Source organism: Arachis stenosperma, chromosome 10 (genome assembly GCF_014773155.1).
Source record: "Arachis stenosperma cultivar V10309 chromosome 10, arast.V10309.gnm1.PFL2, whole genome shotgun sequence".
Taxonomy (NCBI): domain Eukaryota; kingdom Viridiplantae; phylum Streptophyta; class Magnoliopsida; order Fabales; family Fabaceae; genus Arachis; species Arachis stenosperma.
Genome location: NC_080386.1, coordinates 6,016,401 through 6,031,779, shown reverse-complemented (window position 1 = coordinate 6,031,779; position 15,379 = coordinate 6,016,401). Strand labels below are relative to the sequence as shown.

The window sequence follows — 15,379 nt, the reverse complement described above, 5'->3', positions numbered from 1 at the left end:
CAGCTTTTGTTATGTTCCTTGTCCCCATACAAGTGAAGTTCTTACTCAAACATTGATGAAAATATTGTTAGAATGGAACGTTGATAGAAAACTGTCTACTGTTACATTGGATAATTATTCCACTAATGATGCTATGATAGATGAACTGTTGGGGCGTCTAGATTCTTCATTCTTGATGTTGGGGGGTAAATTGTTGCATATGCATTTTTGTACTCATATATTAAATTTGATTGTCAAGGATGGTTTGAGTATAGTGAAGGAAAGTATTGAAAAGATTCATAGTAGTGTATTGTATTGGACTGCAACGCAAAAAAGGAACGAAACTTTTGTGAGTTGGTGTGCTAAAACAGCGATTCCATTTACTAAGAAATTGGTTCTTGATTGTCCGACTAGGTGGAACTCAACTTATTTGATGTTAGAAACTGCATTGTTATATAGATCTGTCTTTCCTAGGTTAAGGCAGAAAGAACCCCAATATAAAACTGTGCCAAGTAATGAGGAGTGAGAACTTGCCAAGGAAATATGTGATAGATTGAAGTTGTTTTATGATGTTACTCAGCTGTTTTCTGGTTCTAAATTTCCGACGGCCAATCTTTACTTTACATTGGTTTGTAAAATAAAAGTCTCATTGGATGAATGGCAACTTTATAGTAATTCTTTAATTACTAATATGGCATCTAGCATGAAGAAGAAAGTTAAGAAGTATTGGGATGAGATTCATGGCATTATGGGTGTTGCTACTGTTTAGTGAAGGAAAGTATTGAAAAGATTCATAGTAGTATATTGTATTGGACTGCAACGCAGAAAAGGAACGAAACTTTTGTGAGTTGGTGTGCTAAAACAGCGATTCCATTTACTAAGAAATTGGTTCTTGATTGTCCGACTAGGTGGAACTCAACTTATTTGATGTTAGAAACTGCATTGTTATATAGATCTGTCTTTCCTAGGTTAAGGCAGAAAGAACCCCAATATAAAACTGTGCCAAGTAATGAGGAGTGGGAACTTGCCAAGAAAATATGTGATAGATTGAAGTTGTTTTATGATGTTACTCAACTGTTTTCTGGTTCTAAATTTCCGACGGCCAATCTTTACTTTACATTGGTTTGTAAAATAAAAGTCTCATTGAATGAATGGCAACTTTATAGTAATTCTTTAATTGCTAATATGGCATCTAGCATGAAGAAGAAAGTTAAGAAGTATTGGGATGAGATTCATGGCATTATGGGTGTTGCTACTGTTTTAGGTCCTACGTACAAGATGGTTGGAGTTGAGTTTCAATTTGAAAAAATGTATCCAGATCCAATAGAATGTTCCAAGAAAGTTGATAGAATTCATCAGTTGTGTAATGAGTTGGTTAATGAATACAATCAAAAAATGAATTCTAAAGTGTCACATGTTGGTACAAAGGAAGTTGATGAAAGTGGAAATACAAGCATATTTGGGGGTGATAATTATATGGTGTATCTTAAAAGAAGAAAAATGACAAGGGGTTCATGTGTAAATGTTGAGTTTGATCATTATCTTGAGGAGGAAATTCATCCTCCAAATGATCCTAACTTTAATGTTTTGAAATGGTGGAAGAACAATCAAATGAAATTTAAAGTTTTGGCAAAAATAGCCAAGGATATATATGCCATTCCAGTATCCACTGTTGCTTCTGAATATGCTTTTAGTACAAGTGGTCGTGTAATCTCTCCTCATCGCGGAAAGCTCAAAGAAAGCATAATTGAAGCTTTGATGTGTGGCCAAAGTTGGTTGTGGGCAGCTTTAGGGAATAAAGGTGATATATTACTTAATATTCATTTATGTTAATTTTTTACATCATAGTAATTAATATATTAATTGGTATCTCTTTTGATTTTTAGGTTTGAATCTTGATCTTCAAAACTTTAATGATGATGAAGATGTGGAAAGTGAACAAGAATAAGGATTGAAGACTTTTTTATATTTTAATGATGTAATTTCTTTATGTTTGTATTTTAATTTAGTTATTTGACATTCTTTGAACTCTTTTTTAATTTTAAGTTATTTGACATTGTATGAATCTTATGTTTGTATTTTAATTTAGTTATGAATTTTAAGTTTGTATCTTGATTTATATATGAATGTGTAAAATTTAAAATGTCATTTACTTTTTATAGGGGCGGGGCGGGTACCCGTGGGGCGGGTTAGGGTAGAGTAGCCTACTACCCGTGGGTAGGGGCGGGGCGGGTAGTAGTGGGGTAAAAGGAGGGCGGGGCAGGGTCGGGTAGGGCAAAAACCTGCCCCTACCCGCCCCACTGCCATCCCTAGCAACATGACCCAAAACTCAAGAGCATCATACAGAATTTGATTCTTGGAAAGGAGATTACCGTTGGATATGCATTGAAAAATGGGAGGTTATTTGATGCGTGAGCATCTTTCCTATCTTTTCCTAGTGAATTTGCATCTAATTTTTTGAGTTTAATAAAGAATTAATTATCTTTTAACCAATATGGATGCTACTTTGAGTCTTTTGCAATTTTATTTAGTTTAGGTAGCATTCGGCTGGATTTGATGGAGTTTCTGCAGCACAAGAATCAAAGGAGATGGCAGCGAGGAGCGACGCGAACGCGTGACTGACGTGTGCGCGTGATTTGGAGCTTCCCATGGCGACGCGTGCGCGTGACTTGCGAAGAAGACCAGCGATGCGTACGCGTGACATGCGCCACGTGCAGAAAACACAGAAAAATGTTGGGGCAATTTCTGGGCTGTTTTGACCCAGTTTTCAGCCCAGAAAATACATATTAGAAGTTACAGAATGGACAAAACATGGGGTTCCCACCCATCAACTGAAGACCTGCTGATTATTCTGATTTAAATTCAAATCTTATTTTTAGGAAAAGATATTATTTTTAATTTTAGATAATTAGATTTTAAATTAATTAGGATTAGTTATAAAAGGGATTCCGTTAGTTAACTTATCATGCCATCAGATTGGAACTCTGTACATTTTATCACAATCCTAGTTTTTTCTCTGAACCATGAGCAACTAAACCTCCATTGTTAAGGTTAGGAGCTCTATCTATTTGTATGGATTGATTTTATTACTTTTTCTATTTTAATTCATGTATGGATTTATAATTTAAGAATTGTTTTCGCTCTTCATCTTATGAATTTGGGTGGAACGGAAGTATGACCCTCTTTCTATTTGAGTTCTTGTAAAACTTGGAAAAGCTCTTTACTTGAACAACAGCTTGAAAACATATTCTCCTAAATTTTAATTATCTGGATTTAATGGGATACGTGACATATAATCCTTTTATATTTGGGTAATTAGAGTTTTTTGGCTTATAAACTGGAATTTGATCATGTAGTTTCTAATTGGAATTAATTGACCAAGGAATTGGCATTTAATAAATTTTAGAGGAGACTAGAAAGGTCTAAGAAATTAGGGTCTAGTCACATATAGTTTGCCATAAATTAAATCCTACATGGTTAAAATAGTTAGTAAGAAAAGTTAATCCGGAAAAATAGATAACTCTGAAGCCTTAACTGTTTCTCCAATATTTTATTTTCAACTTATTTACTTGCGTGCCTGCTTTCTGATATTTTCAAATTTAAACTTTTGAATATCTCAAAACCCTTTTCTGCTTGCCTAACTAAGTAAATCTTTTAACAATTGTTGCTTAATCCATCAATCCTTGTGGTATCGACCCTCACTCACCTGAGGTATTATTTGGTACGACCCGGTGCACTTGCCGGTTAGTTTGTGGTTAGAAATTACCGCATCAAGTTTTTGGTGCCGTTGCCGGGGATTGACTATGATTAACAACTACCAGTTGTTTGATTGCTTAGATTAGGCATTTTAGTTTTAATTTAATTTAAATTTTATTTAAAAAAAATTTCGAAAAAAATTTATATTCTATCTTCTTTGCTTTCCTGTTTACCACATGGTGCGTTTGATTTTGTTTGGTGTTTTGTGCTAAGGAAAAATAATGGAGAGAAATCACCTGGGTTACTACTCACACCCAAGTAGTGATTCATATTATGGTGGATGGAGGAACTATCCAAATTTTGGTTGGCAAAGTCAAAACTAAAGAAACTTCAATGCTCCATGTTCCAACTATCTAGAGCCACCACCTCCATATGCATATCAAGAACCACCACCTCCATATTCATACCAAGAACCACCACCTCTCTATCCATATCAAGAACCATCATCTTTCTACCCATATCAAGAGCTACCATCTCCCTATTTATACCAAGAATTGATAAACCCCATTTTTAGGGTTTATCTTGTATTGAATTTAGAGTATTTTGATAACCTTTTCTCGCATTTAACCTATGAATTGGCATGGTTTTGTTATCTCTCCCGTATTTGTGCTTAAGTGTAAAAACATGCTTTCTAAGCCTTATTTTGATGAATTCTAATTCATCCTTGATTCCATAAGATGCCTTGATATGTTTGCTAGTAATCTCAGGTTGAAATAGGTTAGGCATGGATCAAAGGAGCAAGGAAGGAAGCATGCAAGTAGAGAGAAGCACAAAAAGCCAAAGAATTGATCTCGGCCAAGCACGCGCACGCGCACAAGGCGCTCGTGCGCACATTACGGAATAAGCCAGGGACGCGCACGCGTACCGTGCGCGCACGCGTCGTAGTCCACACGTGATTTTGTTATTGCAACACGTGCCGGGCGATTTTGGAAGGTTTCAGCAACCAACTTTGGCGCCAAATTGCATATAAGAACCAAGGATTGAAGGGGATTAACACACATTCACATCCATAGACTCATTTTTACATCTTTTGTAGATATTTTTAGTTAGTTACATTTGTAGAGAGAGAGACTCTAACCTCTCTCTAGGATTCATCTTCATTTTATCAATTCTCAACCATTCCTTGGTGAGATCTATTGCAACTCTCAATTTACTTTGTTCATGTTGTAGATCCTCTTCTCTAATCTCAATTAGTGTTTATAATTGTTCAATTCTCATAGATCTTAGGTTTAACTTTGTTGTTTTGGATTCTATTAATTCATTGAAGATCTCATTTTCATTGTTGTTCATTGTTGATTGTTGTTAATCTCTTGTGTTGAATTACTTTGATTCTAAACCTTTTCTCAATTTTACTATGTCTTCCATTCTTGCTCTCCACATGTTTGAGAAAATGTCAACTTTAGATATGGAGTAGCATCCCCTCACTTGGCCTAGTGGTTGAGTCATTGGAGACACTTAAATAATGGATGTCAATTGTTGATTAATAATTGAGAATTGCTGATTGACCTAGATTGCACTAAAGCTAGACTTCCCTAGGGTAAGACTAGGACTTGTGACTCAAGTTAGTTACTTTTACTTGACTTTCTTCTATGATTAGGGGTTAACTAAGTGAAGCAACACTCCTTTGTTATCACACTTGAAGGAAGTTATAGTGATGGAACTTCCAATGTTCAACCTTGGCCAAGGCTTTTGATATTGATTGATTGTTGTTTTCTTTTATTAGCACTTTTATGCCACACTCTTCAAACCACGAAAGATCACTTAACCAATAGCATGCATCCTTGTAGCATTCCTAGGGAAGAACGACTCGGGACTAATACTCTCGGTTATAGATTGTAGAATTGTTTGATGATGGATTTTGCGTCGGTTTAGACTATACTACGATTCATTACTTGATAATTTCTATACCAGCAAAAATTTATTTATCAAGAACCATCCTCTTTTTACACTTATCAAGAACCATCATCTCCTTCTTATGCATATCAAGAGCCACCATCTCCTTATTCATCTCAAATACCATCAGATCTTGAGCTTCTCATGAAAGAATTCCTACATGATATAAAGACAAGTGTAAAAAATATAGAGAAATATGTGCAGACGATGATCAAGAACCAGGAAGAGGAACAAGCAAATTCCTCCCCAAAAGATACAATGTAAGATCCTATGAAAGAAAGTGAGAAAACCAATCAAAGGAGTTTATACTCCAGTGAATTAGAGAACTCATATGGAAAAAGAGGAAAATGCATAACCTCCCATGCCCTTGGTAAGCAATGAAGAAGAGATTGAATTAGAAGAAAGCTACTAAAAAGAAGATGTTGAAATTGAGGAAGCTTGCAAAGAGGTAGAAGAATTCAAAGAAGAACATACACAAGGGAGTGGAGCTTGCAAGACCTCTTCCAAAGCCATCACCATCCAATACAACATTCAAGTGGGTAAAATTCCTATCCTTAACATTTACTTTCCCACTTGAATATGGGCTACTGGAGACGGATGGTCAACTTAGAGCTCTTTGTCGCATTAAGAGTAAGAGGAAGATGGTTAGTGGTAAGAGTTGTCAAGCAAGGTTCAATATGGTTGCATACTCTAAATTGAAGTGCAAGGATTGGTGTAGAGCATAGTTGAATGGGTCTAGAAGGTTGTTTGGATGTCTCTGTGAGAATTCAGATTGCTTGCCATCCGGTGTGAACAATAGTGATCCACAAGAAGACGGGTGTAAAAACAAAGTTTGGGACCCTGGAATTCATTCCCAAAATCAACAGTCTTGGGGTCTTGTCACTTGCTTTAACTTGCTCGAAGGCGTTATGCACCTAGCTTGGAATCCCGATGGTCATTGGAATTACAAACATTGGTGGAGATTCCTGGATCAGTACAAGCACAAGCCACCATGACAAGGAGCTCACCACATGTCCAACTTAAGGACTTTAACTAAAAGTGCTTGGTGGGAGACAACCCACCGTGGTATGATTGTTCCTTTTCATTCTTAGTTATTTTTCGTATTAGTAGTCATTTTACTTATTTGATTTTTATTGAGTTCTTACTAATTTTCTGATCATGTAGCTATTTTAGAATAGGAACCGGGGATAAAAAAAAGAGCACCCGACGCGCAAGCGTCCCTGACGCGTACGCATCAGATGGGTGTGCATGAAAAATAAAAATGAATAGAGTGTTGCGCGAAAGTGGAGCATGAATGATTACTTTCGCACAAACAAGCCCACGCGTACGCGTACCCCACGCGTGCGCGTCATTCGTGATTTTGGCACTCCACGCGTACGCATCATCGACGCGGGCGCGTGACCTTAAAAATCGACGTAAATAAGTATTTTGGCAGAGAGTTGTGCTAGCTTAGGGTTGGAAGTGTTCTAGAAGCACAAAACTTGTTCACGCTTACGCGTCCCTGACGCGTGCGCGTCATTTGCACAGATGGCCATCCACGGGTGCGCGTGCATGACGCGCACGCGTCGTATGAAAATAGTGGTGCCCAAGCCACGCGAACAGAGAGTTGTGCGTGCGCGCGACTGGTTTTGCATGAATCGCACAAAACTAAGGGCACACTTACGCGTCATTAAGAAAATTCCGCGACCCATGCGTACGCGTCGCTTGCGCCGCACAACTACACTAGTTCACCGCCCAGTTTTAATTTTCTTTCCCCCTCTTCCAATCCCAATTCCCTCCTGTTCTTTTATCCTTTTCTTTTTCTTTCATCACAATATCTGTCTCTTTCTATTTTCAGTTCTTCTTTGCTTAAGGACAAGCAAACCTTTAAGTTTGGTATTGACGCTTCGCTTAAGAGTTTTCTGTTTATTCCTATGGCACCAAAAGGGAGGCGAATCATCTTCACTGAGGAGCACAACCTGAAGAATAAAGCGACCGCTAGGATAACTAAGGTGGTTGAGTTCCTTTCATTTTTTATTACTCCCCTCTTTTTCTTTGTTATGTTCCAGTTTTCTGCTATTTTACTTGGTTTGTTGCATGATCCTTTATTAGTTAGAATTCTAGGACTAGTTTAGTTTTCTCTTAATTGCTTTAAAAGATGTCTCATGTATTACCCACTGAGCTTGAATTCAAATAAAAAATACAGAAGTGATGTATTGCATGAGAAATTGAGTTAATTGTATGAGTAGTCTTATTTACTTAAATGTGGTGGTATTAATTGTAATTCTGAATGCATGACATGAACAGTCCATATTTAAATTTGAATCAAAGAATGTTGATATATAAGGAACAGGAATTTAGAGAACTATTATGATTTCCCTGAAATTAATGAAAGTTTAATCCTTGAAGCAAAAGAAACAGCAAAAGAAAAATAAAAGCAAGGTCCAAGGCTCTGAGCATCAATGACTAGGGAGGTCAAACATGATTAAAAGCTCAAAGAGTTGTTTCCATAGTCACATGCTTGTGGTGTTCTTGTGTCAAGTAATCCTTGAGACAAAATATTTAGAGTCGAGATCAATTACAGAGTACGCCAAATGCTTTGAGCACCACTGTTTGGGAGTAACTGAAAAAAAAATTAATAATAATGAAAATATTTAGAACTTAAAGAAAGTTCCCCAGTTAAGTACTTGTGATGTTTCTATGTCAAGTAATCATTGAGACAAAACATTTAAAGTCACGGCTAGGCTCAAGGTGTAAAGCACCAAAGAAAAATTGCTGTGTTCAAGGATTAAATTGAGTTACAAAAGATCAGAGAATTCATAATATTATCCGGATTCTTATTCCAAATGACAGTAACATTCTTCTGATTCAAAGGAGAGTGAGATACCAAAATTATTCAGGATTACAGTTGTAAATCCCACTATAAGAAGAGACATGAGTTTAATTCTCATTCTCATGCAAATTCACATCCTAAGCTTATATTAGTTTTGGTTGCTTGAGGACAAGCAACAATTCAAGTTTGGTGTTGTGATACGTGAGCATCTTTTCTATCTTTTCCTACTGAATTTGCATCTAATTTGTTGAGTTTAATAAAGAATTAATTATCTCTTAGCCAATATGGATGCTACTTTGAGTCTTTTGTAATTTTATTTATTTTAGGTAGCATTCGGCTGGATTTGATGGAGTTTCTGCAGCACTCAAAGGAGATGGCATCGAGGAGCGACGCGTATGCGTGACTGACACGTGCGCGTGACCGACGTGTACGCGTGACTGACGTGTGCGCGTGACCGACGCGTCCGCGTGACTTGCAAAGAAGACCAACGACGCGTACGCGTGACTAACGCGTACGCGTGACATGCGTCACGTGCAGAAAACGCAGAAAAACGCTGGAGGCAATTTTTGGGCTGTTTTGACCCAGTTTTCAGCCCAGAAAACACATATTAAAAGTTGCAGAATAGACAAAACATGTGGTCCCCACCCATCAACTGAAGACCTGCTGATTATTTTGATTTAAATTCAAATCTTATTTTTAGGAAAATATATTATTTTTAATTTTAGATAATTAGATTTTAAATTAATTAGGGTTAGTTATAAAAAGGGATTCCATTAGTTAACTTTTCATGCCATCAGATTGGAATTCTGTACATTTTATCACAATCCTAGTTTTTCTCTGAACCATGAGCAACTAAACCTCCAATGTTAAGGTTAGGAGCTCTGTCTATTTGTATGGATTGATTTTTTTACTTTTTCTATTTTAATTTATGTATGGATTTATAATTTAAGAATTGTTTTCTCTCTTCATCTTATGAATTTGGGTGGAACGGAAGTATGACCCTCTTTCTATTTGAGTTTTTGTAAAACTTGAAAAAGCTCTTTACTTGAACAACAACTTGAAAACATATTCTCCTAAATTTTAATTATCTGGATTTAACGGGATACGTGACATATAATCCTTTTATTTTTGGGTAATTAGAGTTTTTGTGGCTTATAAACTGGAATTTGATCATGCAGCTTCTAATTGGAATTAATTGACCAAGGAATTGGCAGTTAATGAATTTTAGAAAAGACTAGAAAGGTCTAAGGAATTAGGGTCTAGTCACATATAATTTGCCATAAATTAAATCCTACATGATTAAAATAGTTAGTAAGAAAAGTTAATTCGAAAAAATAGATAACTCTAAAGCCTTAACTGTTTCTCCAATATGTTATTTTCAACTTATTTTCTTGCATGCCTGCCTTCTGATATTTTCAAATTTAAACCATTTGAATATCTCAAAACCCTTTTCTACTTGCCTAACTAAGTAAATCTTTTAACAATTGTTGCTTGATCCATCAATCCTCATGGGATCAACCCTCACTCACCTGAGGTATTACTTGGTACGACCTGGTGCATTTATCGGTTAGTTTGTGGTTAAAAATTACCGCATCATTATTGCACTAAGGGCGTTTGGTTATTTCAAGGCATTCGAAGTTGATTCCCAAGATATTGAAGGAATTCCATGACACAAAGTTGGGAGGACATTCTGGTTTTTTCCAAACGTATAAGAGGATAGCTGGAGTATTGTATTGGGAGGGAATGAAGAAGGCCATCATGGATTACGTGAGACAATGTAAAGTATGCCAAAGGAACAAACATTCCACCTTGACTCCATTTGGGCTGCTACAGCCACTCCCTATTCCAACAAATATTTGGTTGGATATAGCTATGGACTTCATTGGAGGACTACCAAAGGCACAAGAAAAGGACACCATCTTCGTTGTGGTTGATAGGATGACTAAGTACGCTCATTTCTTTCCCTTATCTTGCCCTTATTTAGCAATGGAAGTTGCAGACATATTTGTAAAGGAAGTGGTGAGACTTCATGGGTTTCCTACATCGAATATTTTCGACTGTGACCAGCTGTTCATGAGTGTTTCTAGTCCAAAATCTTCAAAGCAGCAGGCACATCATTAAAGATGAGCTTAGCCCATCATCCCCAAATGGATGGGCAAAGCGAGGCGGTCAACAAGTGTGTGGAAACTTACCTCAGGTACTTTGCGGGGTCTACTCCAAAGCAATGACCCCGATGGTTGAATTGGCCAGAATATTGGTATAACACAATTATCATGAGTCGATCAAAATGACCCCTTCAAGACTCTTTATGGAAGGAACCCCCGATTTTGTTGCGGGGTGAGGGAGAAGCTGCGATTGAAGAAGTAAGAAATCTTATGGAGGAAAGGAATCAGATGTTGGATGAATTAAGGTTTCAACTAGAAAGGGCCCAAAACCGAATGAGGACATATGCTGATAGAAAGAAGATGGATGTAACTTTTGAGTCGGGAGAGTTTGTGTACCTCAAACCGCAGCCTTATCGAATGAAGACCTTGGCAAAAAGGGTCAACCAAAAGTTGAGTGCAAGATTCTATGGCCCTTATGAGATTCTTGAGAAGATTGGACAGGTTGCCTACAAGCTTAAATTACCGGAAAGAGTTCGGGTGCATCCGGTCTTCCATATTTTTTTATTGAACAGCCACTTCCTACAAATCTAACAGAAGAATATGAACTACAAGTTGAACCCCAAGAAATCTTAGCTATTAGAAAAAATTCGGCTGGTAAATTGGAGGTGTTGATCAAGTGGAGGGACCGTCCAGAATTCGAGGATTCGTGGGAAGCAGCAGCTGCAATTCAAGATGCCTTTCCTTCCTTTCACCTTGAGGACAAGGTGATGCTTCAAGGATAAGGTATTTTTACATATCTGGGAGAGGGAGAGAATGCTTAGTCAGCATCAAAAGCAGCCAAAAAAGGGAAGAAAAATAATTCCTTTATCTTATCATTATTCTAGAAGAAGTAATAAAAAAAAAGGGAGGAATAATAGGGCAAGAAAAATATGTAAGCATAAGTGACAATAATTGATGATTGGATTAGTCAGATGAGAGAATTAGGGAGGCGTAATCATAGGAGTTGAATGCTTGATTTTAGGAGATAATTATGATAATTAATTTGATTACAGAGAGGGAAGGCAATAAAAAGAGGAGCTGATTAGGTGAGAGGTAGGAAAAGATTTGGAAAGGCCTAGATTAGGAGAGAAGAGGACTCTCAAAGTTCCTCTATTATCTTTTACTGTTCTATTATATTTCTGTATTTCCCTTAAAATAAATACCAGCGTAACAAAATTATATGGTATGCATTGAACCATCATCTTATTAACTAATTATCTAACTAACTAATTCAGAACTCAATGATATCTGAAATAGCTTTTAGTTCTGAAAATTTAAGCTATTGATTGTGTTTTGAGAACTTGACTTTGGAATTGTTTGAGCAGCACTGTTGCACTTGGATCCTAAGTTAGCTGAAGCTCAATCTTCTAATAAACTTGATCCGAACTCAAATGGCGGCTCTAAAACTCCTTTTCCTAGTCCTTCTGGTAATTATAATGTCAAAGTACATATTCTTTTTTGGTTTTGCACTTGTTTAGGCTTAACTGGAAGCAAAAATGATAATTACAATGTGTATCCTCTTTGTATTCAGCTAAGGAAGTTCCCAAAATGGAAAAAACAAGGATACAACTGAAACATCAACTGCAAAGAACTGTGCATCTAATAAGGGACAGAGACCGTTGCAAAGTTTGCTTGCAGGGTTTCTACTTTGGTTTTCTATGTAGCCTAGCTCAAATGGTACCAAAAATGTCAATTATGTTATCCTTTTCATATCATGTGAAAAATGTATAATGTAAAAGATTGCTGACACCGGATTACAAGACACTAAAGTCTTTGCAGTAGTCCTGTGGTTATTATTGGTTCTTGTTTTTGTTCTGAGATTTTTGCCTACCTGATGTCCAAATAAAAGGGTGTGTATTTATATAACTATATCATTTTATTGATATGGATAATATAGAACATAAAGATTGAATAATAAATAATTTATTTATAAGTCTGACCGAGCAAAAGATCAAGTACACACAAACCAGAAACAAAACAAAACTAGTCATAAAAGGAAAAACTAATCACACAAACAATCTCATTAAACATTAGGTGAACTATGGATGAGGATGGTGAAAACTAATCTTCAAACTTTTAAGTTTTACTGGTTGGTTCCTCTGCACCATTTCCTCTAGTTTGGCTACTTTCAAGACACCTGCAACATATATCTTATCTGCTACCTTGTCCACATATTCAAAGCAAACATACCTCCAATTCTTTTTGAAATACAAAACCACAAGAATTCCCCAAAAACCGGTGACAAAGCCAAGGATTATGACTTATGACTGAGTAAAACAACATTTTGTCTAGCTTGTCGTTTTTCCTATCTTTATCTTTATCATTATGGCGTGCAAATCTGGGTGCATGTCTCTTCACTTCTGATCAATTGTCCTAAACTTCTCTTATTCATTTGTTGCCAGCCATTGCCAATAGATGCAATGATTTCATATCCTTTATTCTATCATCCGTGGTTTTCGGTTTTCTACTATTTAAATGTTTGTTTCAGGATTGAAAAATCATGTTTCTGGTGCTGTATGGTCAAATAGATAACATCACTTTGAATTTGGTTTTATTGATGTAAATATTTACAAATAATGCTTTCCAGAATGAATACCATCTGTGTTTTCCAGTCTGAACTCTGAAACATGTACTCTATCAACAGATTGAAGTCCCAAAAGAGTTGTCTGCAGAATTGTTCCCACATTATATGGAAAAGGAGAAATCATTCACTTCAACCTCTGTGTTAGGAATGATATATGAGGAGGTTCTCAGATGGCAACATAAAGAAGATTCTGCATTTAAGCCAGGTATTTATGTATTTATATAAATACAGAAAAGGATTGTCAAGCACATAACATTACCATCTGGCAAGGTCCCAGGATGATAGATGTATATTGCTCTACTTTTTCATAGAGGATAGGGGGTGTTTATGAAGATTCAAACTTGCAATCTTCTGGTTATAAGGCAGCAACCTTAACTTGGTTTTGAAGCTTACCTTCATGATTTATTTATTTATTTTCCTCCAAGTACTTTATATAAGGTGATGTACAATCTGTCCATTTTATGTATGCTGATTATCGTCCTGTCCATGTTACCAGAAATAAAAAAACTCCCTTGTTTTGATATTGAAGTACCTAAAACAAGTTTGGAAAATTGACGAAATTTATATGAGGAGTATAAGAGTGATATGACTGCTGCCTTAAGAGACAAAGAAAATGACAAAGATTCTTCCAAAGAGAAGGCAGATGAAGTCATCAAATATTATAAGCAGGTAAAATTCATATTTTTCTAGTTATATTATTTGTATATTGTATGGTCGTGCTGACAATATGGAAGATAGTGCAAGAGACATAAATGATGATATTTATAATGATGCTTTGGCTGTGTATAATGTTACTTATGACCATGCCATGGCAGTGAAGCAAGTTGGTAAATGCATGATTGTGTAGAAAAAATGGTGATAGTTTAGAAGAATTGTTAATTTATTATCTTACTGGTCTTGAGATATTGAGATTCAATTATAAATTTATAATTGTCTTATCTTGAATATAAGCATGATTGTGTAGAAAAAGTCTTGCAATCAATTTAAATTTCATTTTAATCTTTAATTAAAAGTACAAATAATGTACAATTCTGACTAATATTTATACTTTTGGTTTTCTATCAATTATTTCCTCCGTTTTGCTTTGAGATATATTGTTGTGTTTTTCCTTTTATCTCATGTATCCATATAATATACTAAATAATGTAGACTATATTTATAAAAAATGTTACTGTATGTTGAACAATATTTTACATCTTATGCTCACTTAACAAAATATTTGATAGTAATTCATTATATATATATATATATCTTGAGATTAGACAAAAAAAAATGCTGAGATATGTCTATTTTTTTACATGTATTTAGACATACAGCTGAAATTGTGTGTTTGATTTATTGTCATGGATTTGTCATTTAACTGCCCTACTTATATCCATGAGCAAATAGATACAAGAAGATAAACCCTAGTAATATAATTCGGGTTAATACTCAAATTCGTCCCCGAAAGATTACGCGATCTTCATTTTCGTCCCCGAATGATTTTTTTAATCAAATTAGTCCCTGAAAGTTAACGAATAAGTCAAATTAGTCCTTCTGTCAGATGGGCGATGACGTGGCACGTTAAGTGCCACGTGGCATGATGACATGGCACGCCACGTGGCAGGTCAACGCTACGGTCAACGTCACGTGGCAAGTCAGCGATACGTGGCACGCCACGTGGCAGGTCAGTGCCACGTGGCATGTCAGTGACACGTGGCATACCCGTGACATGCCACGTGTCACTTGACATGTACAAAAGATTTTTATAGTCAAAATAGTCCTTGAAAATCCAAATGTAAGTCATTTTCATCCTTCAAATTTTAAAAATTAGTCAAACTAGTCCTTATATAATTTTTTTCAATAAGTTCAAGACCAAATCAGTTTCCAATAAACAAAAACTCAACTTTCAGATTGTAAAATCATTCAAATACCTAACTATGAAAACGAATCAGCAGCGTTCATTGAACCGGCTTAGCAGCAGCTCCGGTAACCACCTCTAGTGGCGGCGGCGACCAGATCTCCGGCGACGATAGCTGAAACTAACATACAGCGACAATGAAGCTTCCGGAAACCCAAATGAAACGAAGACCAACATAAACCCTTACCGGCAGAGTTTTTTCGGCGACGGCGACGAGGTTTTCCGGTGGCCAGAAACATAGAGGCGTAGCTCCCCGCGGCAGCGGCGGCAGCAGCAAGGCACTGACGGCGGCGACAGAAACAGTGAGGAAC

At 36.4% G+C, this 15,379-nt stretch overlaps 1 long non-coding RNA gene across 1 annotated transcript; it reads left to right on the top strand.

Annotated features, from left to right (window-relative positions):
* The first annotated feature begins 10,765 nt into the window (after nt 1-10,765).
* LOC130956415 (uncharacterized) lies at nt 10,766-12,830 on the top strand. Its single transcript, XR_009077096.1, has 3 exons — nt 10,766-11,328; nt 11,910-12,011; nt 12,116-12,830. It is a non-coding gene; the product is annotated as an uncharacterized LOC130956415 (long non-coding RNA).
* Nucleotides 12,831-15,379: the final 2,549 nt, after the last annotated feature.